Raw genomic sequence first — 27,834 nt, 5'->3', positions numbered from 1 at the left:
AACATAATATGTTAATGTAACATAGCGCTTCCCGAGGTAAAATGAGTCTATAGGCTAATAAATAAAGCCATCTATGACATCACTCTTATAATACTTTGCACTATGGAGGTAGTAATTTAGACCAATCTTAACACGCGAGGCGCCGAGCCGGTCCAATTACACAGCGGAACCGTGTACGTGGCTGGCGTCTTCGCCTTCAGACCCGCGGGTTGTTGTTTTGGCGCGACACGAGCCAAGGTCACTGCGTCCATCATTTCCTCCTCTGCACAAAGTGGTACAATCCACGTTCCAGTTGGCAGGCGCGAAGGGAACACTTCTTCTCCGCCTTACAGTTTAATGAGGCATTCTTTTTCGAAAATGATAAATGCTGAACATTCAAGATTTGGCTATGGCAAATCAAATATTTTTATGACAATTTTAGTGACGCGGGGATGACAAGTTCAGCTGACATGTTTCACGTCAGCATGTTAGATATCAACCATGCACCTGTTGTGTTACTCTTGTTTCTACGGATCATAACATCGGCTCAAGCATAACTGCATGCACAGGCTAATTAAATACTCCCAATCAGGCGGCTAGGTGATGGCCTTTTCACCCTGATTAGAGGACTATGAAGCAAGGAAGCATCATTCGGGTAAATAGATTCTTCCGTGCGTCTGGTCGTGACTCTTTTTTGTATCGAAGAACTTTCAAAACAGGCATTCACCTCGCTTTATGATAAAACAAAAACGACCAAAGCGATACAAGGTGGTGAAAAAAAATCCTCTTACAAAGCAAGGTGGTCCAATTACAACAGCATAAACTGTACTCCCTCTGTCCTTTGAAGAGTGTACTTCCAACTTTATTGAAAAATCAAACGTTTTTATGTTTGACCGTATTTACACAATAATATGTTAACATTTATGACATCAAAGTAGTAGAATTAGATTCATGATAAAGTATATTTTTACCACATACCCATTTGATTTCACAAATATTGCTATATTTTTGCACAAACTCGGTCAAACTATGAGATAGTTTGATCCTCCAATAAAGTTGGAAGTACACTCTTTAAAGGACGGAGGGAGTACTGCAGTCTGCACACCGACAGCCTTGTACGATGCAAGGATTCGACCATGCATCTCACCTTAGCGAACATGTAGTAGGATAAAATTTGTACACAAATTTGCATGCATAAAAATATCTACAAACGCCCCTATATATAGACAATGTACGCCGTTGAGAAAGCAGCAACATATTGCAAGCCACTAGCAAAATGACTCCAACTAAGCAACACCACCTCCATGTCCTCCTGCTCCTGCTCTGCTCATATGCTCCTACTCCATCAATGCTGCAGCCAAGCATAATACGGCTGTCCCTTGCCACCCAGATCAAGCTTCTTCCCTGCTCCAGTTGAAACAATCCTTCATCGACATCGATGCAAGCTTGTCTTCATGGCGAGCTGGAAGTGACTGCTGCCATTGGGAGGGCGTCACCTGTGACAGGGACTCCGGGAGAGTCATTTCCCTAGACCTTGGTGGGTTTAACTTGAAGAGCCGTCGTCTTGACCCTGCAATCTTCAACCTCACCTCTCTGAGAAACCTCACCCTTGCGTACAATGACTTCGGCACTGCCACCCTCCCATATCACAGTTTCGAGCGGCTCACAAATATCATTCATCTCAACTTCTCCTCTACCGGTTTTTTTGGCCAGATTCCCGTTGGAATTGGTCACATCGAGAAGCTTGTCACTCTTGATTTTTCTTATAATCTCGACTTATATCTGCAAGAGCCAAACTTCCAGACCTTCATGGCAAACCTAAGCTATCTGAGAGAACTCCGCCTTGATGCAGTGGGCATCTCCACCAGCGGATCAACTTGGTCCATTGTTTTAGCGGACTCTGTTCCTCAATTGCAAATTCTTAGCTTGATGGTGTGTGGTATTTCTGGCCATATCCATCATTCTTTCTCGAGGCTTCGTTCACTAACCACTGTCGATCTCAGAAGTAATGAGGGGCTCACTGGCAAGGTTCCCGACTTCTTTGCTGAATTTTCTTCCTTGAGAATTCTTGATATATCAGGATGTTCGTTTAGAGGGCAGATTCCAACAAAAATTATCCTGATGAAAAGTTTGAGGGTGCTAGATTTGTCAAGGAGCCCTAATATTTCGGTGTGCTTACCAGATTTCCCTGTTGGAAATAACCTGGAGACATTAAATCTAGCAGGGACCACTTTGTCTTGTGATATACGGCCGTCTCTTACAAATCTCAAGTCTTTGAAGAGTTTGGGTCTTAGCACCACAGGAGTTTCCACGGAGCTCTCTCTGATAGTACATAATCTTTCATCATTGAATAAATTGCAACTTTATGGACAAGGTATGGAGAAGACCGTGCTATCTTGGATAGGCGATCTTACACAATTGAAATCATTGAGGCTAGAAGGCTATGACTTCTCCCTATCAGTACCCTCTTGGATCAGCAATCTGGCAAGTTTGGAAGGTTTGGTAGTTCAGAATTGCAATTTTCCTGGGACAATACCATACCAGATTGGCAATCTTGCAAATTTGAAAAATTTGTTCCTCTCAGGTTGCAACTTCTCTGGGTCAATTCCCTCAACAGTCGGTAACTTGGTCCAACTTGAATATTTGTATGCTCATGGCTGCAACCTTTCTGGTGAGATCCTAACTAATGCTTGTTTCTCTCCCCTCGGAAATAATAAATAAATAAAACCAAAGTTCCTTTTTAGGAAAAAAGACAACATAGCCGATACACTTGTTTCATCTATATTTTATCTCTGATAAGAGGGAGTTCTTTGATTTCATTAGTGAAACCAATTATAACAATTATTTCAAACAAACCAAAATGGGACATGGCTATTAAACAAGAGTCTAGCATGGTACCTAGAAAAACACCATGGGACATATAAAGTCTATTTTGTTTTTAAAAAAATAGTCACTATAGACTACCTAAAACAATCAGCTTAGCAAACTATTCAGTGAAACGACGGGCCTGGTGACTGGTGTGGCGACGGGCCTGGTGAGCTATGGGCGACGGGCCTGGTGACTGGTGTGGCGACGGGCCTGGTGAGCTATGGGCGACGGGCCTGGTGACTGGTGTGGCGACGGGCGAGAGCCACCGCCGACGCTGATCTTGCCTGAGCCTCCGCCGCCCTTCGCGCCGGCTCAGGAGTCGGGCCTGTCTGATGCTGGAGGAGGATCCTCTCCGCCGCTGATCTGCCAGGCGATCCCAGCCGGGGACTTGGCGCTTCCGCCGCCACCGCCGCTGCGGCTGTTACCGGGATCTCCATGCCCTACGGATGGGATCCGGCAGCCGCCCGCGGTGGATCCAAATCCGCGAGTCGATCCATCCCCTTCCCCGGTTTCTTCTTTGACGGAGGACGAGGATCGGGATCGGGGATTCAAAAATCCTACGAAATGGAAGGTTCGTTTTCGGGATAAGCATGCGATGGGGCGATGGATCAATGGCATGATCTACTCACACCCGTCTCGTTGGACGACGATCCGTGATGATGAAGGAGAGATTTTGGCCGGAAGGCATCTATCCGCGGAAGAAGATCTTCATATTGGTATGTGTTTCGTTATTGATTTGTTTCACATCGAGGTTATTGAGTGTGTGCAGGTACCCCCGGAGGTTGAAGAACAAGTTGTCACTGTTGATCTCACGGAGGATTCCGATGGATCAAAGCCGACGCAAAGGTTTGGGGGTCGCTTTTGGATTCTTGCTGACGAGGAGGAAGATGAGGTGGACGTGCCGGTAATGTCGGTCCGGCCGTTACCTTCGCTTGACTTGGGTTCTAGCCCCATGCCTAAACCTTCGGTGAGTATTAAGAAACCTAACTTGCTTGACCGTCCGGTCCTTCCGCAGAATTCGAAAGTGAAACCATGGTGTGGACCGTTACCGAAGGATGGGCCGACGGTTATCACATTAGCTGACTTTTTCCGTCCAGAGTGCTGGATGAAAGTAACTAGACGGAAGAAGAAGGGGGGTCGGGCGGTGTCGCAACGTCAGCCGGAGATAGCCAGCGTTCGTGATTTTCGGGCGGAAAGGTACGATCGTTTGAATTTTCTTTTGGGCACAGTCGAACCACAAGTGTGCGCCGATGCGGTGGGCTTGGCTAGTACTGGGCTCGAGGCCCAGGGGGCTGGCCAGGCCTACTGTGCATCGGGAGATGGCGATGTGCATGTCGAGGCCTTGAGGCGATCGCCCCCGCATGCACGTCCATCTCCTTCTCTCTCTTGCGCCGCTAGGGTTCGTTGCTCGGGAACCCGAGGGTTTCCGCGAGCTGTGTCGCGCCGCTCGCTCCTGGTCTCCAGCGATTTGGTGCGCCGGCCGGCACTGTGCCCGAAGTCGGCTTGGATGCCTCCGAAACCGCCGCCTCCGCGTGCCGCACCGGCTGCGCGAGTCCAGGCCAGGACCGTGGGAGGTTCTGCCCCGGCCGCGGCATCGCCTGTGCCTGGAGCCGCCAGGGCTGCTCCGTCTCGGATGGTGGCGCCCCAGCCCCGGGCGCCAGCACCGCCACCACGACCGCCTGCACCGGCCCCGGCCGGGCCGCTGGCCCCGTCTGCGGCAAGGGCGCCGGCCCCGCCTCGGGGGACGTTGCCTCCGCCGGTGGTGACTGCACCAGTGCCGCGGGCTGCACTGTCGCCTCCTCCCAGGGCCGAACCACCGCCGCCTCAACGGCCGTGGCCGAGGCAGATGGCGGGAGGCCGAGGCGGTTTCGGTCAGGGTTCAAACGGCCATGGGACGGGCGCGTCGCCGGGGGATGACCGGAACCCCGCGCGTGGTCAATGGGGCGATGACGGGCATGATGCTTATGGCGCCGGTCGGCACCGGGGCTCTTCATCCACCGGAGGTGGCCGTGGCTATGCTTGGGTGGACAACGACAATGATAACCGGGGTTTTCAAGGACCGCCTGGAAATTTTGTCGAAGGTGCGGCCGGTCCTAACAACCGTGCTTTCCGAGGACGCTTTCGTGGAGGTCGGGGTGGGAACAGGCGGCACTACCAGCCTCGGCATTCTAAGACCGCTACCGCGACGGAGTTTACGGATGGTGCATCGGATCTACCGCAGGTGGCGGTGGAGATGGTGCAGGCATTGGCTGCAGTTTCTGTGCCAGAGCCCATGCAGACTGGCGATTCTACTTCTGAGCAAGGTTCGGACAAGGCCGAGAGTGACAAGCTGTCTAAGTGGGCGGCTAAGAAGAAGAAGCTCAATTGTTACCGTTGTGGGGAACCGGGTCACTTTTTGGTGCACTGTACTGCGGAGTTATGTGACTTATGCCGGAAACCTAAGCACACAGCGGCTGAATGTCCTCTCATGTTGGGGCCTAAACCATCCATTCAGATTTATGGAGTGTGTTGCTCGGAGTTGATGTTTTTTGAGTCTCCTTCTGCGGAGCCTTCGGCGCCCATAGTGGAAATGTCCTTCCCCGGTGTGGTGAAGGTGGTTAACGGGCCGTTGACCGACGCTCAGATCATTCAGCAGTTAAGAGAGCTCGCCCCGGGTAATTTTCAGTGGTCCTTACTTAAGCTCACCGATAACTCTTATAAAGTGGATTTTCCGTCTAAGGAGGATCAGGTGAGGATTCTCAAGTTCGGTATGAGCAGGGTCACCGGGACTAGTTTTGTACTTGAGTTTGATAAATGGACCAAGAAAGAGCCACAAGGCACGCCTTTAACTCAGATTTGGGTTCGGTTCTCTGGTGCTCCCTCTGACCCTCTGGACAGCTTCTTGGTCACTTGGAGCCTGGGTTCTTTGATTGGCAGGACTGAGCAGGTGGATATGCAGTTCACTCGGGCTCATGGGGTGGCACGGCTGCTTGTCAGTGTAGCCAATATTCAGTTCTTGCCAGACGTGGTGCCTTGGACTTACGCGGGTGTTTTATATCAGTTGGACGTTGAGTATGAGGATCCTAATCTTTTCAATGAGTTTGAGGATGATAACCCCATGGACACTTCTGAGGGCGGAGGGGGTTCGGGGAACCAGGATGATATAGCTAAGAGTGATGATGATAAGGCTAAGGGGCCTTCGGGGCAGTCTGATAATGGTGACTCCGCCCCTGTTGGGACTTCCAGGACAGTTCCGACTACCACTCTTCAGCTTGGCTCTTTTGGAGCGTTCTCGGCTCCGCCGAGGGTGTCGTGTGACAGGGTCCGCTCTGCGTCCATGGTGCCCAGTTTGCGGGTGTCGAGGTCTGCTGATGGCGGAGGTGCTTCAGGGTAGGATGGCCCGCCATCGGTTGTGTCCTCTCCCTCGACACAGGCTGAGGCGGCCGAGCCGGTGGTCATGGGAGGAGACAGCCAGCAGGAGGCTCGGCCCTCTGGGACTTTGACGCTGGCGGTCCCAAGGGTCGGCGAGGCCCCCTTGGTGAGGTCGCCGGTTAGCGGGGGAGTGGGCGCGCAGGAGGCCGTCGTCTCCACTTCGGTTGCTCTGCAGGGCGGGCTGGGTGGTTCGGTTGCTGCGGCACCGGACTCCCTGGACCGCGCTAGGCTGAGTTCACCGGTCGCGGGCGTCGGCGGGATGGCAGCCCATGGGCCCTGCGAGCTCTCATCGCCGTTGGACGTGGCTCCGGTGGCCCCGGCGCTGGTCACCCCTGTTGGGGGACGGGCAGGAGGCTCTTCCCCCAGCGCAGCTTCTCGCGAGGAGGTCATCGCTTTCGGTGGGATCCCGGATCCTGTCTCTGCAGGGAGACGGGTCAGTGGGAGACTGCAGGAGCAGCCAGATGTTGATGACATGCAGCTCAGGTGCGCGCTGAGGGCGGCCAAGCTGCGTGACGTCGAGCTTTCTACTGGTATGTCTGTTAACAAATCTAATTCTATTATGCATTTTACCAATGATGAGATCGTGCAAAATGCGAACCAATTAGGAGTATCTCTGGGTAATAATGATCTAGAGATTTCTAAATCTGTTAATGATATGCTAGATCTGGAAGCTGAACAAGCGTTAGATTTGATTCGTAACTTGGCGGTGGTTAGGCCGATGATTGAATCGGAGATTGATGCGCTTGGGGTTAGAGTTCTAGATGGCTTGTGTGCTGATCTTGATCCTGCGGTACAGGAGGCGGAGGAGGAGGATGAGTATGGCCTCCCTGAAACTTCTAACCTTGAGGATGAGTCTTTGGGGATTGACGATCATTTCGAATGTGCCGAACCCTCTGATGTTCGCGTTAAGCCTAAACGGACCTGGAAACGGAAGGTTTATCCGGTGTCGGCTGCGCGTAGAAGTGCTAGGATCCGTACCTCTAAATTTTTTTTTGATGAAATATGAGAGGCATCTTTTGGAACAGCAGAGGTCTTAAGGACTTGGCTAAAAGACGGTTTCTAGCAGAGGCTTCTCTTGAACATCATTTAGACTTTATTGCTTTGTCCGAGACTGGACGAGGTAATTTTTCTCCACAATTTCTTAGTACCTTATCTGGGGGGGTTGATTTTGACTGGCACTGTCTCCCACCTCGAGGAAGATCCGGTGGGGTTTTACTTGGGGTTAAGTGTGAGACGTTGGAGGTTCGGAGTGTAGTGCTGGGTGAGTTTGCGGTAAAGTTTTGGGTCAGAACTAAAGCGGATGGGTTTGATTGGGTTTTGGTGGCAGTATATGGGGCTGCGCAACCAGAACTCAAGCCAGATTTCTTGGCTGATTTGGTCCGTGTTTGCGGTAACGAGCAACTACCCGTCTTAGTGGGTGGGGATTTTAACATTACTCGAAGAAAGGAGGAAAAGAATAATGACAACTTTGACGGCAGATGGTCATTTATGTTCAATACTATCATAGAAAGCTTGGATCTCAGAGAGATAGAGCTTTCGGGTAGGAAGTTCACTTGGGCAAACTCGCTACCGGTTCCGACTTTTGAGAAGCTCGATCGTGTTTTGGCGAGCGTCAATTGGGAACAGAAGTTTCCTCTGGTAACGGTGCAGGCATTGACACGAGGTATCTCGGATCACACACCGTTACTAGTCGACTCTGGAGCTCAAACTCATATGGGTAATAAGAATATCTTTTCCTTCGAACTTGCCTGGTTTGAAAGAGAAGGGTTTATTGAGTTGTTAGCTAGAGAGTGGGCTAAAGACTCGGGGGGAAGGTCACCCATTGAGCGGTGGCAGTGCAAGATTCGTCATCTTCGAAGGTTCCTTCGTGGATGGGCTAAGCACACGAGTGGGATATATAAGGCTGAGAAGGAAAGACTCCTTATGCTTATTCATTCCCTTGAGTTAAAAGCTGAAACCTCTATTTTAGATACTTCCGAGCTGGAGTCTAAAGTGGAGGCCGAGTTGAGGTTGAAAGCACTTCTCCGCGAGGAGGAATTGAAATGGGCTTTGAGAGCTAAGGTTCGTAAGGTTGTCCAAGGAGAGGACAACACTCAATTCTTTCATATGATTGCTAATGGAAAGCATCGTAAGAAGAGAATTTTTCAATTAGAACAAGATGAAGGGACGATAGTTGGTCAGGAAAACCTGAAAGTTTACATTACCAACTATTATAAGCAGTTGTTTGGCTCTCCGGAAGAGAGTTTTGTGTCGCTGGATGAGTCAAGAGTTGAGGATGTTTCCCAACTTGAGACGGAAGAGAATGAGATTTTGACTGCTCCTTTCACGGAGAAAGAGGTGTTTGAGGCTATTTCACAAATGAAGAACAATAAAGCGCCAGGACCAGATGGGTTCCCGGCGGAGTTCTACAAAAAGTGCTGGCATTTTATTAAGGGTGACCTGTTGCCGATGTTTCATGATTTGTTCAATGGTCAGCTTCATTTGTTCAAGCTCAATTTTGGAACAATAACTCTTCTTCCTAAGAAGACGGAGGCTATTCGCATTGAGCAGTTCAGACCTATCTGTTTGCTTAATGTCAGTTTCAAAATTTTCACCAAGGTTGGGACGAATAGACTCACGCAGATTGCGCATTCAGTTGTGCAACCATCCCAGACCGCTATCATGCCAGACAGAAATATCCTTGAAGGAGTGGTCGTCTTGCATGAAACGCTCCATGAGATTCACTCCAAAAAACTAGATGGTGTGGTTTTTAAAGTGGATTTTGAAAAAGCATACGATAAAGTTAAATGGCCGTTCCTTCAACAGGCGTTGCGTATGAAAGGATTTGACAAGGCCTGGCGAGACCAGATTGAGTCCTTTACGCAAAAAGGGAGTGTAGGGATTAAAGTGAATGATGATATAGGTCACTATTTCCAGACACATAAAGGACTAAGGCAAGGAGATCCCATGTCACCGATTCTATTTAACATAGTGGTTGATATGTTATCCATTTTAATAGGTCGGGCTAAGGATGCGGGGCAGGTTTCGGGCTTGGTTCCGCACCTAGTTGATGGTGGTATTTCCATTCTGCAGTATGTCGATGATACTATCATCTTTATGGAGCATGACTTGGTGAAAGCAAGGAACATGAAGCTTGTGTTGTGCTTATTTGAACAATTGTCTGGACTCAAGATTAACTTCCATAAGAGCGAAATGTTTTGCTTTGGAAGAGCTAATGAGGACCAGGAGGCGTATAAGCAATTGTTCGGATGTGAGTTGGGTTCGCTACCGTTTACATACCTAGGTATACCCATTCACCATCGTAAGCTGACGAACAAGGAGTGGAAATGCATCGAGGATCGTTTTGAAAAGAAACTGAGCTGTTGGAAAGGGAAGCTCATGTCATATGGAGGTCGATTAATTCTGATTAATGCGGTCTTAACCATTATGCCCATGTTTCTTTTATCCTTTTTTGAGGTCCCGGTGGGGGTCAGGAAGAGGTTAGACTTTTATCGATCTCGTTTCTTTTGGCAGAATGATGAGTTGAAACAAAAGAATAGGATGGCTTGCTAAATGGGATATCATCTGTAGGCAGAAGGACCAAGGTGGTCTAGGCATTGAAAATCTAGAGATCAAGAATAGATGTCTCCTTAGCAAGTGGCTATTTAAACTCTCGTCCGAGACAGAGGCTACATGGGCTCAGATTCTGCGGAATAAGTATCTTCAGGCTAAAACTTTGGCTCAGGTGACAGTGCGCCCGAATGATTCTCCGTTTTGGAAAGGGTTGATGAGAGTCAAGCCCCTATTCTTTAACAGGACGAAAATCTTAGTCGGTGATGGGGCTAATACGAGGTTCTGGGAGGATACGTGGCTTGGGGAGACGCCTCTGGCACTTCAATATCCTACTCTGTATAACATCGTTCAACGTAGAGAAGCCTATGTTGCAACTGTCTTACAGTCCACGCCTCTCAATATTAGCTTCCGGAGGACGCTAGTAGGCCATCGGTGGGAGGCATGGCTTCATCTTGTACGAAGGTTGATGGATGTCCAGCTGTCTCAACAGCCAGATAGATTGTTTTGGAAACTGACTAAGGACGGCAGGTTCTCGATTAAATCCATGTATCTGGATGTCATAAACACTAGTGTCATTCCTTGCTCGAAGCACGTCTGGAAAGTTAAGGTACCTTTGCGAATCAAAGTGTTTATGTGGTTTGTGCATAAACAAGTGATTTTGACAAAAAGATAACCTGGCAAAACGCAATTGGGTGGGTTCTGCTAGGTGTAGCTTTTGTGATTGTAACGAAACTATAAGGCACCTCTTTTTAGATTGTCCGCTGGCTAAGATTCTTTGGCGTTCGATTCATATTGCTTTTAATATTACTCCACCTACCTCTATCAATATGTTACTTGGAACATGGCTTGATGGGGTTAACTTGGATGTAGCAAGACACATTCGTATCGGAGTGTGTGCCTTGTTATGGGCAGTATGGAACTGCAGAAATGATTTGGTTTTTAACAGAAAAACGAACTTTCAATTTTTGCAGGTTATCTTCAGGGCCACAGCATTGATCCGTATGTGGTCGTTATTCACTCCGACGGAGGCCGGGGGGCATTTGGCTACTGCGTCTACCCGATGGGAGATGGTAGCTCGGGGTATTTTCAACCGGTTTGGATGGCGGTCATGTAATAGGATAGGCATGTAGTGCTCCTATTTTATTTGCCAACCGGTTGTGGCTTTCTTAATTAGGCTCGATGGAGCAGTTTGTTTTATTTACGTACCTTCAGATATTGTGACTACTTTTGTTTTTAATTATGGGCCGTATGCATCTTTCTGATGCAGAGGCCGGGGTAATACCCCTTTTTAAAAAAAAAGTGAAACGATAAATTATTGCAGTGAACAATATGTATTGTTCTTTTTTGATTTGCAGTGGATTTCTCTAATGTTTGCCGCAATTGCACTATTTATGGAAATACTATTTCAGCTTAAAATGTGTGTTGGTGTGTATTTTGATTTTTGACTAAGAGAATGTATTTTCAGCACCCGGGTGCCTAGGCACCCCCTTATCAGCACCGTTGGTACAGATTCCAGCGTTTAGAGATATGTGCAGTGTACTGTAGCAAACAACTGTTTAGCAGATGTACTGGCTGTGAACCGAGGGAATCTGGGAGGATTTCAAATGGAGCTGGACGTGACATGTCAGCTAGTAGTAAAGAAAAGAAGTAAACGTGCTGTCCACATCTCTCCTTTCCTCTCAGACTGTCACGCATGCAACACATCTCTCCATTCTATATTACTATTCTGCCTCTCACAGCATCTCTCTCTTCCTTTTCTCTCTAACGCATAACACCTCTCTCTCTCTTCTAGGAGAAACATCCTAAAAACCTTCTCTCTCTCCTCACTTTTTCAAAACATCCTAAACATCTAATTCCAGAAAAATGCTTAATAGAAAACTTACTCTCTTTCTCTGTCCTCATCTTTCTCTTTCTTGCATGGTACCTCTCAGAAAGAAGAAAGAATGATTGAGGCAGAAGAGGAAACATGGAGTAATAGATAATTGTGGCTCCAAGTAAGAATAAAAAATTATGACCTGCATGCACCGCCCTGTAAGCTGTCATTTCAAGGTCCCCATCCAGGCCTACCTCTGCCAGAGCCTGCTATGCATGCCGCAGCCCTGTCCATCACTGTCGAAAAGGTGCTTAATTAAACGCCGCCTCGCTAATGGCCTGCTACCGCTGTGCCCCTGCACAAATCTCGAAACGGCTGGACGCGCCAGATAAGAGGGTGCCGGGGCTCCCGGGTGCCATCACACCTTTCCCTTTTGACTAATACTAACCTTTTTCATGCAGGCCAAATTCCAAAATCTCTGTTCACTCTTCCAGCATTGCAAACACTTTCGTTAAGTTCAAATCAACTTTCTGGTGCTCTGGATGAAATTTCTTCCCCGTGGTCTTCAAACTTGTCTTCTATTTGATTAGACCAAAATGAGCTCACGGGTGCAATACCCAAATCATTGTTTCATCTTAATCATCTCAAATATCTCTACCTTGACTCAAATAGATTCACAGGCACAATTACACTTGGCTCCTTTTGGAGGTTGAAGAGCCTTAGTTCGCTAAGTTTGTCTTACAACATGCTATCAATTGTGGATGAAGAAGATGAAAACTTATTAATCTCTCTCCCTAACATCAGCGTCTTAAAACTTGCATCCTGCAACCTCACCAAAATTCCACAAGCATTGAGATACCTAGATAGAGTTATAAACCTCGACCTTTCGAATAATCAAATCAATGGGGTTATACCAAGTTGGATATGGGAGAGTTGGAAGGACGAAATTAAATTGTTGAACCTATCCCATAACATGTTCACTAGTTTGGAGAGATCTCCTTCACTTCTTCATATGCCATATTTATCCATGCTCGACCTTAGTTTTAATAGACTTCAAGGAAGCATACCAATACCAGTAACATTACACTCATCAATATTCGCCACATACAACGAAGTTTTGTTGGATTACTCAAACAACAACTTCTCTTCCATTCTAGACAACTTTGGAAAATATGTTCAAAATGTCACCTATCTCAAGTTGTCCAAGAATAAATTAACTGGTCATGTACCATCATCCATTTGTAGTTCCATCAAACTAACTATCCTAGAATTATCCTACACCAACTTTAGTGGTTCAATCCCATCATGTCTGATTGGAAGTGGAAATTTGAAAATATTGAAACTGAGAGAAAATCAATTCCAAGGAATGCTACCTGAAGATATTAGAGAAGGATGTAAATTTCAAACAATAGATTTGAATGGAAACAAAATTGAAGGTAAAATTCCAAGATCACTATCAAATTGTCAAGACCTAGAGCTTCTTGATGTTGGCAACAATCATATTGTCGGTTCTTTTCCATCTTGGTTGGGTGCTCTTCCAAAGCTTCGAGTTCTCGTATTAAGATCCAACCAACTCAATGGTACAACGTGGGATATTAAAGGTGACCATACAATCAACAAATACTTCTCAAGTTTGCAAATACTTGATTTGGCCTCCAACAACTTCTCTGGAAACCTAACAAAAGGATGGTTTGATGAACTGAATGCAATGATGGAAAATGTCAATGACGAGGGACAAGTTATAGGGCATCAAACAAACCTACCAGATGGATTCTATCAAGATACTGTCACTGTGACATTCAAAGATCTCAAGCTTAATTTCACGAAGATATTGACCGCTTTCAAAGTGATTGATTTTTCACATAACTCGTTTGATGGTCCTATTCCAGAGTCAATTGGGAGGCTTGTTTCACTGCATGGACTTAACATGTCATACAATAACTTCACGGGGCAAATCCCATCTCAGTTCAGCAACTTGTCTCGGCTGGAGTCATTTGATCTATCTCGGAACCAGATCGCAGGAGAAATACCACCGGAGTTAACCTCACTTACTTCTCTTGGATGTCTGGATTTTTCATACAACAACTTGTCTGGAAGAATCCCGCAAGGCAACCAGTTCTCAACATTTTCTGTCAATTCATTTGAAGGCAATGCAGACCTCTGTGGACTTCCACTCTCCAAAGAATGTGAAAATCAAAACTCAGTTTCTCCAAGTGAAGTGGCTCCTCCAGAATATGACAACTTGTGGCGGGACAAACTCGGTGTTATCCTTTTATTCGCTTTTGTTGGCTTGGGATTTGGAGTCGGCTTTGCATTGGCATTCTTGTTGCGACTGTATCGCCGCATGGAAGGATTGGTTAGCAAGCAATCATGAATCCATATGTAATACTCTACTATTCGCACACTATGTACTGTACTAAATTCTCTTTCTGAAGAAGATACGTAGTGTGCATATGGGTTGTACTTGTTGGATGAGACAGCTTAAATAAGCCACATTTCTGTGGCAGAAGTTAATCATCTGCTTCTTTTTGTTGCATTGGATTGGCAGCACTGATCAACCTTATGGTATATACAATTATTACACATAATATGCAGTGTGTTACATTTTTTCATGAAAATAAGACATGACGAATGCTTATGCGCCGCACTTGTCATACAGTAGGAGTATATAATGAATCCATTTTCTTTGGTAGTATTTATCTTGTTTCATACATGATGCTCAAAGACTGCTATCAAACTAAACAAATGAAACAGCTGATTGTTTTAGCGATTTGAACTCTGCCTCTGAGATTTTCTCTTCCTGAAGACTGAAATTGCTAAAATTGCAACGGCATACAACCAGGTACGAAGCTGAACGCAGCAATCTCAACCGATATTACCACAAGCCAAAATATGCAGGAGACTGATGAAATTCAGGAGAGAGAACAATTTTTCAGAGTAGGCGACTCTGATCCTAGCCCGAAATGTGTAAACCAGGGATGATGGATGGAACGGGATATGTGGTTTCTAGCTTGTGCTGTGATCTGTGCATGAAACCGATTTATCGGTCAATGTTAGCCGTGGAGGCCAAATTTAGCGTCCGTGAGTCAGAGACACCCGCCACGAATTGGCGTGCCGAGGGCTGAAGGGCGCGGACGTCCAGGCCCCAGCAGGGAACCAGTGGCACTGCGGCAGGGAGCATCCGACGGCGGTCTCGAACTCCCTGTCCAAGGCGAGCCCTGAGAATCCCCAAATTTGGAACGTGAGTACCCCTAATTTTGAACGCTAATTGCTATGTTGATTTCATCGGGGCAACAGGCAGAACATGTGAATAGTTCTGAAATGTTCTTAGCTTGATTATCTGAGATATTTTTGCCGTGACGAGCAATTTACAAACTGGTGCTTGCTTTTACCTTCGAAAAATTACCCAAACTTTTTGGAACAGCAGTGTCCTGACCACTGTGCACAAGGATGTAAACCAAACCATGGCTTCAGTTCAAAGATTGGGCATAGCCACTGCCGGGTGTATTTACAACAATCACAAAAGAAATTCCACCGAATAGGCAGTCAAACACGGCACGACAACCATAGATGTGCTGAATGGGTCTAGGTCAGCAACACGAACGGCATTCAGTCTGCAATCAACAGTTATCGTTTGCACTCAGTGCCTCAGAATTGTAAATACAATCTCCATTGCCTTCTTCTGTGGCGAAACAAAATCTGACTAGTCCCTTCAAGAAAAATGTGTTCAACGCAAACTGGAATTCATTGAAATATCTCTGCGACTCCACACATCATGTATTCCTATATATAAAGTACATCATTGAGGAAGCAGCAAGCCAATAAGTAGCAAAATGACTCCAACTAAACAGCAACGCCTCCAACTCCTACTCCTGCTACTGCTTGTATGTTCCTACTCTTGTATGCAGTTTCTGTTTTGGAGTCTGTTTGCTGTGTGATCCAATGGATCGATTGAGTGGCTACCCAGCCCACTGACCCCTCCTTCACGCGGATCAGCCGGGTGACGCCGCGTCCGCCTAATTAGAACATTGCGCTGCTAGCCTGCATCTCATCTGAGTTTCCTCTTTACTATTATGGACGTATATAGATTTACAATGCATCTAGGACAGAAGTGACTAAGCATGAATCCGACTCCGCGTTCAACAAGACGCAAGAAATATACTTCAATACGTCCAACTCGATGCAGACTACAGATTTACACGACCAATAATGATCTGCATTTCAAACTCAAAAACAAGGCTAGAAAAATACTGCTGCAAAACACTACTTGACAATCTCTGCAGCTGTTGATTCATCCCCGTCTTCGCGTGCATCATGTTGGCCACGAGCCCCTGACAAGTGCCGGTAAGGAACCGCGTGGCCTCGTCCACCGTGGTCAGCTGTGCACTTGAGAATTTTGGACAGCATGCACTTGACGATGGGTCGTCGGCCGTGAAATGTACGCGCTTGCGTTCATCATTGTTGTTCCGACTTCCAAGCTCCTCACCGACGCAGCCGGCAGTTGGGCAGTCCCTTTTACATGCATACTAGTTCCGACTTCACATGTACCGCGGCCCGCAGGAGGAGGGTTTGGCAGTGCTCCATGGCCCTGGTCTCACATCTCTTTTGAGATGCACATCACACCCTGTTTCAGTTTGCTATATGCCTACAAGGACATCGACGGCCAACCATGGCAATGCGACTAACAATCGTCCGAATACAGCAGCAGAACAGTGTGGCCACCGCCACCGACATGGTCAGTAACCGCGTGGTTGGTGCCTTCGCCTGCAGATCGGACCAGGGGTCGTTGCTTTGGCGTGAGACGAGCTGAGGTCGCTGCGTCCATCATTTGCTCGTCTGCAGAAGATACTAGTACGGTTCACGTTCCAGTTGGCTGGCACACAGGACGGGAACGGCACTATATATTATCCTGAGCACCAGCTTCAAGTTGTAAAGCAGATAAGCGGTAGAAAATGAGCTCTACTAGGCGCCCACAGCTTCACTTCACCCTGCTACTCCTCACATACTACTGTTCCACCCACATTGCCGCCAACGGCGACAATGGAACCACAGTCCAGTGCCTCCCCGATGAGGCTGCGTCTCTGCTCCAGCTGAAGCTCTCCTTCTACAACCCCAACCTTTCCTCGTGGCAGCATGGTACAGACTGTTGCCACTGGGAGGGTGTCGGCTGCAGCAGGGCCTCCGGTCAGGTGATCTCTTTGGACCTCAGTGATCGTAACCTTCAGAGCATCAATGGTCTCAGCCCATCACTATTCAACCTCACCTCTCTCACAAACCTCAGCCTCTCTGGTAACAACTTTGGCTTGACTAGCCTTCCTAGATTCGGGTTTGAGCAGCTGATCGAGCTCCTCAGCCTCAATTTGTCTCATACGAACTTGGCTGGTCAAATACCCATAGGAATTTCTCACCTCAAGAAATTGCGTACGCTTGATTCTTCCCACAACTTTGAACTGTATTTCAATGAACCAAGCTTTCAAATGGTCATAGGAAATTTGAGCAATTTGAGGGAGCTCAAGCTTAATGGAGTGGATATCTCCCGTGACCAAAACAATTGGTCCAATTCTTTAGCAAACTCTGTCCCTCAACTACAATTCCTTAGTTTGGATTCATGTGGACTATCAGGTCATATACATAGTTCTTTCTCGAGACTCCAGTACCTAGAGAGGATCATACTTACAGAGAATAGTATTTCTGGTGAGGTTCCCCAGTTCCTTACCGACTTCTCTTCCTTGAGCACTCTTGACCTGCGTTATAATGACTTTGAAGGACAGTTTCCCACAAAGATATTCCATCTTGAAAAGTGAAGGTCGATTGACTTGTCTTGGAACCCTGGGCTTTCTGGGCACCTACCAAATTTCCCAGAAGAAAGTAGTTTGGAGTTACTTCATCTAATAGACACTAACTTCACCATATCACAATACCAAATTCGTTTGTCAACCTCAAGTTCTTGGCATCCTTGGCACTAAGCATGGGAGAAGTTGCCGATGGCACTATCACTTTAATATCCAAGCTTCCTAGCTTGCAGTCCTTGACGCTCCATGGGCCAGGCTCAGAGAAGCCAAATTTCTCTTGGATCGGCAACCTTGAGCATTTAAGATACTTGGACATGGAACACTGCAACTTGTCCAGTCCGATACCTTCTTGGGTTGGCAACCTTACAAGTTTGACAAGTTTGTTGCTTCGAGATTGCAGCTTATATGGGAGTATACCCATCTGGATCGGCAACTTAACAAATCTTTCTCGGCTATATCTTACCAGCAATAACCTCCAAGGTGAGATCCTAAATCCCTGTTTTTCTTTTCTGATGTGCCTACAATGAGAACTTCTTTCGTGGGAGATTTTTCTTAATGAAAGGGGATTGAACCCCGGTTTAATAAACAAAAAATTGTATAGTCTAGCCATAAAAGAAAAGGCTCCCCGCAAAAAAAGCATAAAAGAAAGGGGAACTTACATATTGCTGATTTGGAGTCGGTGCTCAACAATAATAAGGGGAAAGTGTTTCTATATAAAAGCAACAATCGAACAAAGTAAACGGCCAAACGGTACAAGTTGGAGAGGTGGCTCTCTTACAAAGCCGATCCTAGGATAATCGGCACACGCATACTGCAAGCGACTACGCTACCAAAAGATAACACGGGAAAGACTGAGTACAACATCATATGTCACGCCCTAATACACCTAAGCTCCATGACAACGCCCTCGGGAGGAAAACCAACGCCACGCGTCGCCGCTGCCGAGTCCACAATGGACAAAAGGTTTTTACCCGAAACCCAGACACGAAGGGGAGCACCATGACGATGTCTTCAACAAAAGAGCGGCGCCCGCGAGCGTCACCATCAGCGCCAGAGCGCAGAGCTTTCGCCTGGTAGTTCCCGCGTGCCACCACGAGGTCTTCAAGAGGAACACGACGAGATCAGAACCCCGAATCTGGATCAGGTCACCTCCACTGCCAGAGACAGAGAGCGCGCTAGAGCCACCCTCCGCTATGCCTCTTGCCGCCCACACGAGCAAGAGGCAACACCGCCGGCGCCACCATGATGCCCGCCAAAGAGCCAACCATGTGGACCACCTTCCAGGGCCACCGCCACTTCATCCAAGCCACGAGACAACGGCCACCGCCTGCTTCATAATGCACAAACCGCGTCTAGAGAAGCTCGACATCAGCCCCCGTCCCGCGAGCCAGGGTCCGCGCCACCACCGTAGGGACACTGACGCTTGAATTCCCCTCCAATCCCGGTGGACCGGCGGGACATGACCCAAAGGCTGTCACGGCCATTGCTGAGCCCACAACTCAGACGACGCAAGTCCACGGCCATCGGCACTGGTCCAACTACTGGCTTAGCAATGCCACGACCACCACCATCACGGACGGACCTTCACCGACGCCATAACGTGAGGACGCCCCCCAAACGAACCGCAGTCTCCCATCTTGACCGAGCCGACGACTCCAGGGCGACCAAGCGCCAGACCTTGTGCGAGGAGCAACGAACCCTGGATAGGACTAGGAGGACCTCGTCAAACTCCCACACCAACGACAAGTTCGTGTTGCGAGCCCACTGCTAGCCAACACACACACCCGGGAGAGGCGGGCACCGCCCCATCAGATCGGACCCCAGATGGGAGGCCGCCCATGGCAACCGGCAACTGCGGCCACCGGGTAGCCGCACCACGCCCATGCCAGCCCCGTCACCCATCGGCTCCCCACACAACACCCCGCCACCACTGGCCAGGGCTCGGGTCTCCACCCACCACACACAGACACACTGCTCCGCCTTCCCACGCCCGCGAGAAAGCCGCTGTTCACCGTCGCTGCCCGACGACCCAGGGCCGCCCAAGTGCGCCGCTCCCAGCCCTCACCGTAGGAGACCACCATGCGCCAGATCCACCGCCGCCATAGCCCGCCCCACGTGAACCACCGTCAACCGCGACGCCCGAAGCGCAGTCACCGCGCCATCTCCGTCCCGAACGCCAGCCCCCTGGCGACGGCAGGGGAGAAGGAAGGTGGCTGGTGGCGGAGCCCGAGGTGCCCTCCCGGTCGAATCTCGGGTGGCAGCACGGGAGGGGATAAGGTTGGGGGTTTCGGATGTGTTTCTCATTGATCATCCTAGTGTTTATTACATGCTAAAATGAAAATCAATGCAATTTGTGAGATGATCGATCATAAAAGAAATCATATGAGCTGCAGACTTACCCATGCACAACCTTTTGATATGTTATAAATACCTGCTCCGCCACTCGCCATAGACTTGTGGCCCCTTGGTGCTGCACATTTCTTCTAGTTAAGCTTCATGCACTAGCCAACATAATCAGAAGTTTGAACTTATGGAATGGGCTAGGCAGTCTACATATACACTGCAACACTTTCGTATTCCTTCTTTAATAGACCCCAAAATCCAATTCAATGACATATGTGATGCACCACGGAAGTAGGATCATTAGGATTAAACGGACTGAAAACAAGCCTGGTTTCTTTCTTCCATAAAGCCCGTAAAATTGTTGGACAGATAAATGCTACTCCCTCCATAACTTAATATAAGACGTTTTTTGACATTGTCATTGTCAAAAGAACATTTTATATTAAGTTACGGAGGGAGTATGTGATGTATTAAAAGTTTTATCCATTCAGCGCCATGTTATTTTTATTCACATGCGTTTCTAGTTCAATTTAGAAGCATATATATCTGGAAATTAATACCCTTTGAGTTGATCGATTTTATCTCTTGGTGCAGGCGACATTCCAAAATGTCTGTTCAATCATCCAAATTTGGAAGAACTGAACTTAGGATCAAATCAACTTTCTGGTCACCTTGAAGATATTTCTGCACCACGATCTTCACCTTTATATCATGTTGTGTTAGGTTTTAATCAGCTAAGTGGCCACATACCCAAATCATTCTTTCAGTTGACAAAACTCCAAGGTATACTGCTTAGGTCAAATAAATTGGAGGGCACTATAGAGCTTGGCCTTCTGTCAGGACTGAAATATCTGAAATTGTTGAGCCTTTCTGACAACATGCTATCAGTAATAGACGGAGAATACCCATTCCCTTCCCTGCCTAGCATGCAATACCTATACCTTGCATCTTGCAACCTTACAAAAATACCAAGTATGTTGAGGCATCAATATGAGATGGAGGATGTTGACCTTTCAAGCAATAATATAGATGGAGTTATACCATGTTGGTTGTGGGAGAATGGGAAGAATAGCATCCGGTTCAACCTTTCACACAACATGTTCACTACCCTGGAGAAGTGTACACCACTTAATCCTACCATAAGGAGTTTGGGTTTTCTTGATCTTAGTTCCAACAGACTTGAAGGGAATTTACCGATACCACTCATATCCAGAATATTCGGTGGAGTTTTGTTAGATTACTCCAACAATAGCTTCTCTTCAATTACACTGGCCGTGGATATACCTATCAACGGCTCCATCAAGCTTGATTTGTCCAAGAATAAACTAAATGGTGATATACCAACTGCAATTTGTGGTGGAAACTATGAAATCCTTGACTTGTCATACAACAACCTTACTGGCTCGATTCCAGCCTGCTTAATTCAACATGGCAATATGAAAGTATTAAAGATGAGAAAGAACCAATTACATGGGATGCTTCCAGAAAATATTGGAGAAGGTTGTATGCTTCAGACAATAGATTTGAACAGCAACCGAATTGAAGGGAAAATACCCAGATCACTCTCCAACTGCAGAAGCTTAGACGTCCTTGACATAGGTAACAATCATATTGTTGATTCTTTCCCGACCTGGTTGGGCTCCAATTCCAATCTTCGAGTTCTCATCTTGAGATCCAACCAATTCTATGGTTCAATTGGGAGTCTTACAGAAGGTGTTGCTGCAACAAAAAAATTCTCAGGAATGCAAATTATTGATTTGGCCTCAAATAACTTTTCTGGGAGTTTGAGTTCAAAATGGTTTGACATGCTACAAACAATGATGGCAAACTCTAGTGGTGAGGGTAATGCTCTGGCCCTTGATAGTAGTTTTCCTGAGGATAAATACTACCAAGAAGTTCTAACATTTAAAGGGAATGAACTTACATTTACCAAGATCCTGACCACTTTCAAGATGATTGATTTCTCAAACAACGCTTTTGATGGCCCCATCCCAGTCTCTGTTGGAAAGCTTATTGCTCTTCATGGTCTGAGCATGTCACATAACGCCTTCACTGGAAGAATCCCATCAAAGCTTGGTGACTTGGCACAGCTTGAGTCACTGGACCTCTCTCGGAACAAGTTCTCAGGGGTGATCCCAAGGAATCTAACGAGCCTAACATATCTGGCTGTGCTGAATCTATCCTACAACAATTTAACCGGAATGATACCAGAAGGGCCGCAGTTCTCGTCATTCGCCAACAGCTCATTCGAAGGCAATGCAGGACCGTGCGGAAAGCCATTATCCAAACAGTGCAACAGTTCAGGTACCAGAAGCCTGAGCTCATCGATGTCTTCACAAGATAGTGTTGGGACCACTGAAAAAAATAGCGCGCTATATCGTCGCTAATAGCACGCTATAGCATATAGAGAATTGTCTCGCTAAATAAATCAGTGTACAATGCCTCGCTAATAGCACGTTATAGCGCGTTATAGCACGCTAATAGCATATTTTCAGGGGTGACGCTATTTTCTATAGCGCGCTATTTTTTTCATTGGTTGGGACCATAGTGTTGTTTGTGTTTGTTGGATCCGGGTTCGGAGTTGGCTTTGCGGTGGCAGTTGTGTTGTCAGTGGTTTGGCAGGCCAAACACTGGAACTGCAATCGTTTCCTGTTCCACCAGTGAAATGATGCGACCTGGGGTGTGTTAGTGTGTTTGTGTATCATATATTCATATGAGCTTGTATGAACCTACTTGTATAAGGTTAATGCACCTTTTCTCCTTTTCATATATGATGAATTGTAAAGTAAGGGAACAAAATCATACTATGAGCTTGTACGAACCTGCTTCTTAAGGTTAATCAAGGCAAAGTCTGTGGTAGACCTGGATCCCCATCTCTATTGCGGCCAAAGTTTGGTCAACTGAGGACACCTGAAAAGGTAATAAATGAGTCCAATTAGAATTACAGTTCCTAGTGTCAATCATGTACTTCACGCGCCAATTTTTGGGGAAAATTAATGAGAGATGTGTGTATTTTGTCGCCCAGGCACATTCCATCGAACACCTGGAGGGCGACGACGAACCCCATGGCGTCCCTCGTGACGCGAGAGAAAAATGGCCCAGTGTGAACCAAGTAGCAACTTGGGCGGCATCCCTGGTCCGGCTTGCCGCGTTTCCTGGGTCTCATCTCTCAGGCGAGTGATGATGCTCCGACTTGGTGCATGAGCTGCAGCCGCCTGCGGACACCGGCGCTATGGCGGGACAAGCGCGTGGGAAATAGGGCAGCGCGCACCCCCTTTTTTTAATTAGTACAAATGCCCGTGCGTTGTAACGGACACTAAATTAATAGAGTTTGTATCCTTGTGTCATTCCGTAATATTTATTTCAATTTTGACGAACGTCGGTAAACAGGTACGCTTGAGTATCACTTCTCAGTAAAAACCCTCCCTAACATTGTTCACCATGATGTATTTCAGCTCCGCACTTTCATCCGATGACAAAGTAGTTGTGCCTGGAATGGTCTTTCAATTGTTTTCTTCAGAATAACACTAATACTTTTTTTGTAATTTTTTTGAGAGACTTTTTTTGTAATTTTATGACTAACAATTTTATTTGTAATTTTTTTGCACTGTTTGGGCTTGGACCTGACATAAGGACTTGGTATACACGACACATACACTCTCAGAAAAAGATGTGAATATTTCTCAAAAAAAAGATGAGAATAATAAAATTTAATAACGACTTGAGACGATGTGAATATTAATATGTAATAATTTCCAACTCAGTTTTCATGAAAGCTCGTAAAAACTTAAAAATATTTCAACCTGTGTTAAATCCCGGTCAAAAATCTCTATTTGCTGAAAATGAAATTGTTTTTGTTTGAATAACCATAAAATAGGGGAAAAAAGAGAGATACACTCAAGAGTCAGCCCCGACCCATCTTTTTTTAAGCCCACAAGTAGCCGGCACACCCCCAAAGCCAGCCTCTTCTCGCAAAAAAATATAAAAAATGCCAGCCTTTTCCATTGCTCTGTCCTCCTTCTCGATGAAGAACATCGGCGGCACGCTTCTGGTCACTCGCTCCTCGCACTGTGTCCCCGATCTGCCTGGGAGGCACATGCACGTGGCCGACTCGCTCTCCTCTGCCTTAGCTCGCCGTCCTCCTGCCATCGCTTAGTGGCAAGACCACCACGACGCTGCTCGCTCTCCTCCCGCCGACCTCCTCTCCTCTCAGATCTCTGCAGAGCGCCTCCTCCTGGACGACCTCGCGGGTGCGCCGCCCACCGCTTTACACGTCAGCGCCGCCACCTTGCTGCCGTCCCGGAGAGCCTCCCAATAGCCACCGCTGGCCTCTCCACTCTCTCCCACACCTGGCTGCCCTCCGCCTCGCCCTGCTTCTGTAATGCCGCCTCCGCGCCAGCAAGTCCCGACATCAGCGAGCCATTGCCCTTTGGGTGATGCGGTGCTCCCTCGTCTGCGCCTATGGCGGGCCGGCTGGTGCTGGGATTAGGCGCGCACTGCGGCCTCGGCTACAATTTTTGACTGGCTAGTCTTGTTTCCGCTCAGGTCTCTTGCGGCATGTGAGTAGAATTCACTTTTGAGCAGTTAATCTTACTTTTGTTATGGTGTGGCATGTGACATTTTTTATTTCCGCTCATAACAATTATGGCACCACAATAAATACACTTCATTTAGATCCAGATCCATTTAGATAGCTCCTAATCTTCATTGTGTTATGTGACATTTTTTTTACTTTTGTACCTGATACTAATTGGGTTGGCATGGTAGTTGAAAGATCGTGGATGTCGCCTAGGGGGTGGGGGGGGTGAATAGACGCTTTAAAATAATTACGGTTTAGGCTTAAACAAATACGGAATAAACCTAGCGGTTAATTTGCCAAGCATAAAACCTAAAACAACTAGGTTCACCTATGTGCACCAACAACTTATGCTAAGCAAGATAAGCAACTATGTGATAGCAAGATATATGACAAAGAACAATATGGCTATCACAAAGTAAAGTGCATAAATAAAGGGCTCAGGTAAGAGATAACCGAGGCACGCGGAGACGACGATGTATCCCGAAATTCACACACTTGCGGATGTTAATTTCCGTTTGGAGCGGTGTGGAGGCACAATGCTCCCCAAGAAGCCACTAGGGCCACCGTAATCTCCTCACGCCCTCGCACAATGCAAGATGCCGTGATTCCACTAAGGGACCCTTGAGGGCGGTCACCGAACCCGTACAAATGGCAACCCTTGGGGGCGGTCACCGAACCCGTACACTTTGGCAACCCTTGGGGGCGGTCACCGGTACCCGTCAAATTGCTCGGGGCGATCTCCACAACCTAATTGGAGACCCCGACGCTTGCTCGGAGCTTTACACCATAATGATTGAGCTCCGAACACCAGCAACCGTCTAGGGCGCCCAAGCACCCAAGAGGAACAAGCTCAAGGGTACCAAGCACCCAAGAGTAATAAGCTTCTCAACTTGTAACTTCCACGTATCACCGTGGAGAACTCAAACTGATGCACCAAATGCAATGGCAAGGGCACACGGAGTGCCCAAGTCCTTCTCTCTCAAATCCCACCGAAGCAACTAATGCTAGGGAGGAAAATGAGAGGAAGAATAAGAAAGAGAACACAAAGAACTCCAAGATCTAGATCCAAGGGGTTCCCCTCACATAGAGGAGAAAGTGATTGGTGGAAATGTGGATCTAGATCTCCTCTCTCTTTTCCCTCAAAAACTAGCAAGAATCCATGGAGGGATTGAGAGTTAGCAAGCTCGAAGAAGGTCAACAATGAGGGAAGAACACGAGCTCAAAGGATAAGATTGAATGGGGAAGAAGACCCCCTTTTATAGGAGCTCCCGAATCCAACCGTTATGTGCTCAGTCCGTGCACAAGCGGTACTACCGCTCAGGGGAGCGGTACTACCGCCCGGGAGGTAGAACACGGAGAGCAGAGCGAAACAGAGTGTGTGGCGGAGCCGTATGAGCGGCACTACCACTGGAGTCAGCGGTACTACCGATGGCCGCAGCGGTACTGCCGCTTGTGGCGATAAGCGGTACTGCCGCTCCGGCCCGGCGGTACTACCGCTGGGACCGCGCACAACACCTACCGCGAGCACAGTGAGAAGGAACAGAGAGGAGGGCCATTGAGCGGCACTAGGAGTGGTGGTAGCCGCGGTACTACCGCTCCTACTGCCGCTGAACCCGACACGAGAAAACCACGTCTCGAGTCGAGGCGGTACCATCACGGAACCGGAGCCGTACTATCGCTTATGGCCATGGGCGGTACTACCGCTGTGGGACAGCGGTACTACCGCTTGTGGCGATAAGCGGTACTGCCGCTCCGGCCCAGTGGTACTACCGCTGGCGCCATCCTTAAGCCACTTCCACGAAAGCACGTAAACTCCACGGAAAACCAGAACTGCCATAACTTCTGCATATGAGCTCCGAATTGAGCAAACTCAAACTTGTTGGATACAAGACGACGAGTAGCATCAAAACAGCGGCTGGTTATAGTAAGAAGAGGCAGGGGAGGTATGCCAACAAATAGAGGAGAGAAACCTCCAACCGAGAAGAACCGGCAAAAACCTCCAACATCGAAAACATCATAGAAGATGCGAGGGACTCCGTTTTCGATGAACTCGAGCTTGTCACCAAGATGACCATAAGCTCCAAAACTTACAAAGAGAAGAACCAATAAAGATGATGTAAGGATGCAATGGTTTGAGCTCTCTACAAACGATACGATCAAGCTACTCATCGAGAGCCCCCCTTGATAATACGGCAATTGATCCTATAACCCGGTCTCCCAATGTGACGCCCGGATAATCAAGCTACAGTAACCTCTGCTAATAACGCCACGTCACCTCCGTTATTGTCGCTAATCTCGCGTTAGTTCGAAACCGATTCAAATTCAAATTCAAAATAGAGGCAAACAATAAAAGTTTTCAAATATTAAAACTAAAATGTTTGGAGTAATCCAAATATTGCATAGGTAATTGTGGCAGAGAAACCAAACTTTGATAAAGTGCTTAAAGGCTCTAAAATAAATAAAACAGTAGCTTAAACATTTAAATAAATGGCTTTCATAATTTATAGAGTATTAAACTATTTTAATTAGGTGTGGACTTCAGTGGTAAAACTAGTCCCACTAATTTAGGTGCTTTTGTATATATTTTGTAAAACAAAATTAAATGAGCATAATGATAAAACAATAAAGTAAAATTACTAAAATAAAAGGAGAACAACCCCCCTCCTGACTGGGCCTTGGCCCAGTTAGCCGTGCGGCCCAGCTAGCCAACCGGCCCAACCGCACCCCCTCCCTGGCCTACAAGGCCACCTCTCCCACACCCGTAACCCTAACCCCCGATCCACCCACTAGCAGCCGCTCACCCCCACCTCGTCCTCCCCCTCCCCCGATCCAGAATTGGATCGGGGCGCTCGACGCCGCCGCCGCTCGGAGGCGCCCGAACCCCGCGCCTCCGTCCTTCCTCCCGCGACCATCGCGCCGGAGCCCTTTCCCCCCTCGTCGGCGCCTCATCATCCCGGCCGCGTCCGGTGCTACTCCCCGTAGCCCCGACGAGCGCGCCCGTGCGCGAGGACCGCCGCCTCCGCCCTGCAGCTTCTTCGTCTTCCTCGCGCAACGCCTGCAACACCACTGGCCGCCGCCGTCATCGCCACGCCCCGCCGAAGCTCACCACCGCCTCGCGAGCCATGACTTCCTCCTCCTCGCCCCATGCTGAGGACGTCATCCCCGCGCTGCGTCCCCCAAGCCGTCTACTCGGCCTCGCACTTGCCGGCCCATCCGGCTGCCGGACCTCGCCGGCAGGGTTCCTCCGGCCTCCCCGAGCCCTCCTATGCAACGATGTGAGCCTTCGGCTCCCCCTGGCCTCTCCCCTCTCTTCGCCGTGCCTCGTAGACGCCCTGTCGATGAGGCCATGCCTCTGCCACCACTCGACGCCAACGTGGTGGTCGATTCCGACCGTCCCAGCTCCTGCTAGAAGCTCCAGTGTGTGTGTGGCGAGGCCCTCGTCCGATCCACGACGACCACCGCTAGAATGTTCGCCGGAGGCGAGCGCACGGTCGTCG

General features: G+C 47.9%; 2 pseudogenes; both read left to right on the top strand.

Annotated features, from left to right (window-relative positions):
- Window positions 1–1,255: 1,255 nt before the first annotated feature.
- On the top strand, window positions 1,256–13,997 carry LOC125546656 (annotated as a pseudogene).
- Window positions 13,998–16,575: 2,578 nt separating this feature from the next.
- LOC125547950 lies at window positions 16,576–22,617 on the top strand (annotated as a pseudogene).
- The last annotated feature ends 5,217 nt before the right edge of the window (window positions 22,618–27,834 follow it).

This window comes from Triticum urartu, chromosome 3 (genome assembly GCF_003073215.2).
Source record: "Triticum urartu cultivar G1812 chromosome 3, Tu2.1, whole genome shotgun sequence".
In the NCBI taxonomy this organism is placed as follows: Eukaryota; Viridiplantae; Streptophyta; class Magnoliopsida; order Poales; family Poaceae; genus Triticum; species Triticum urartu.
This window is presented reverse-complemented; position numbering and strand designations above follow the sequence as displayed.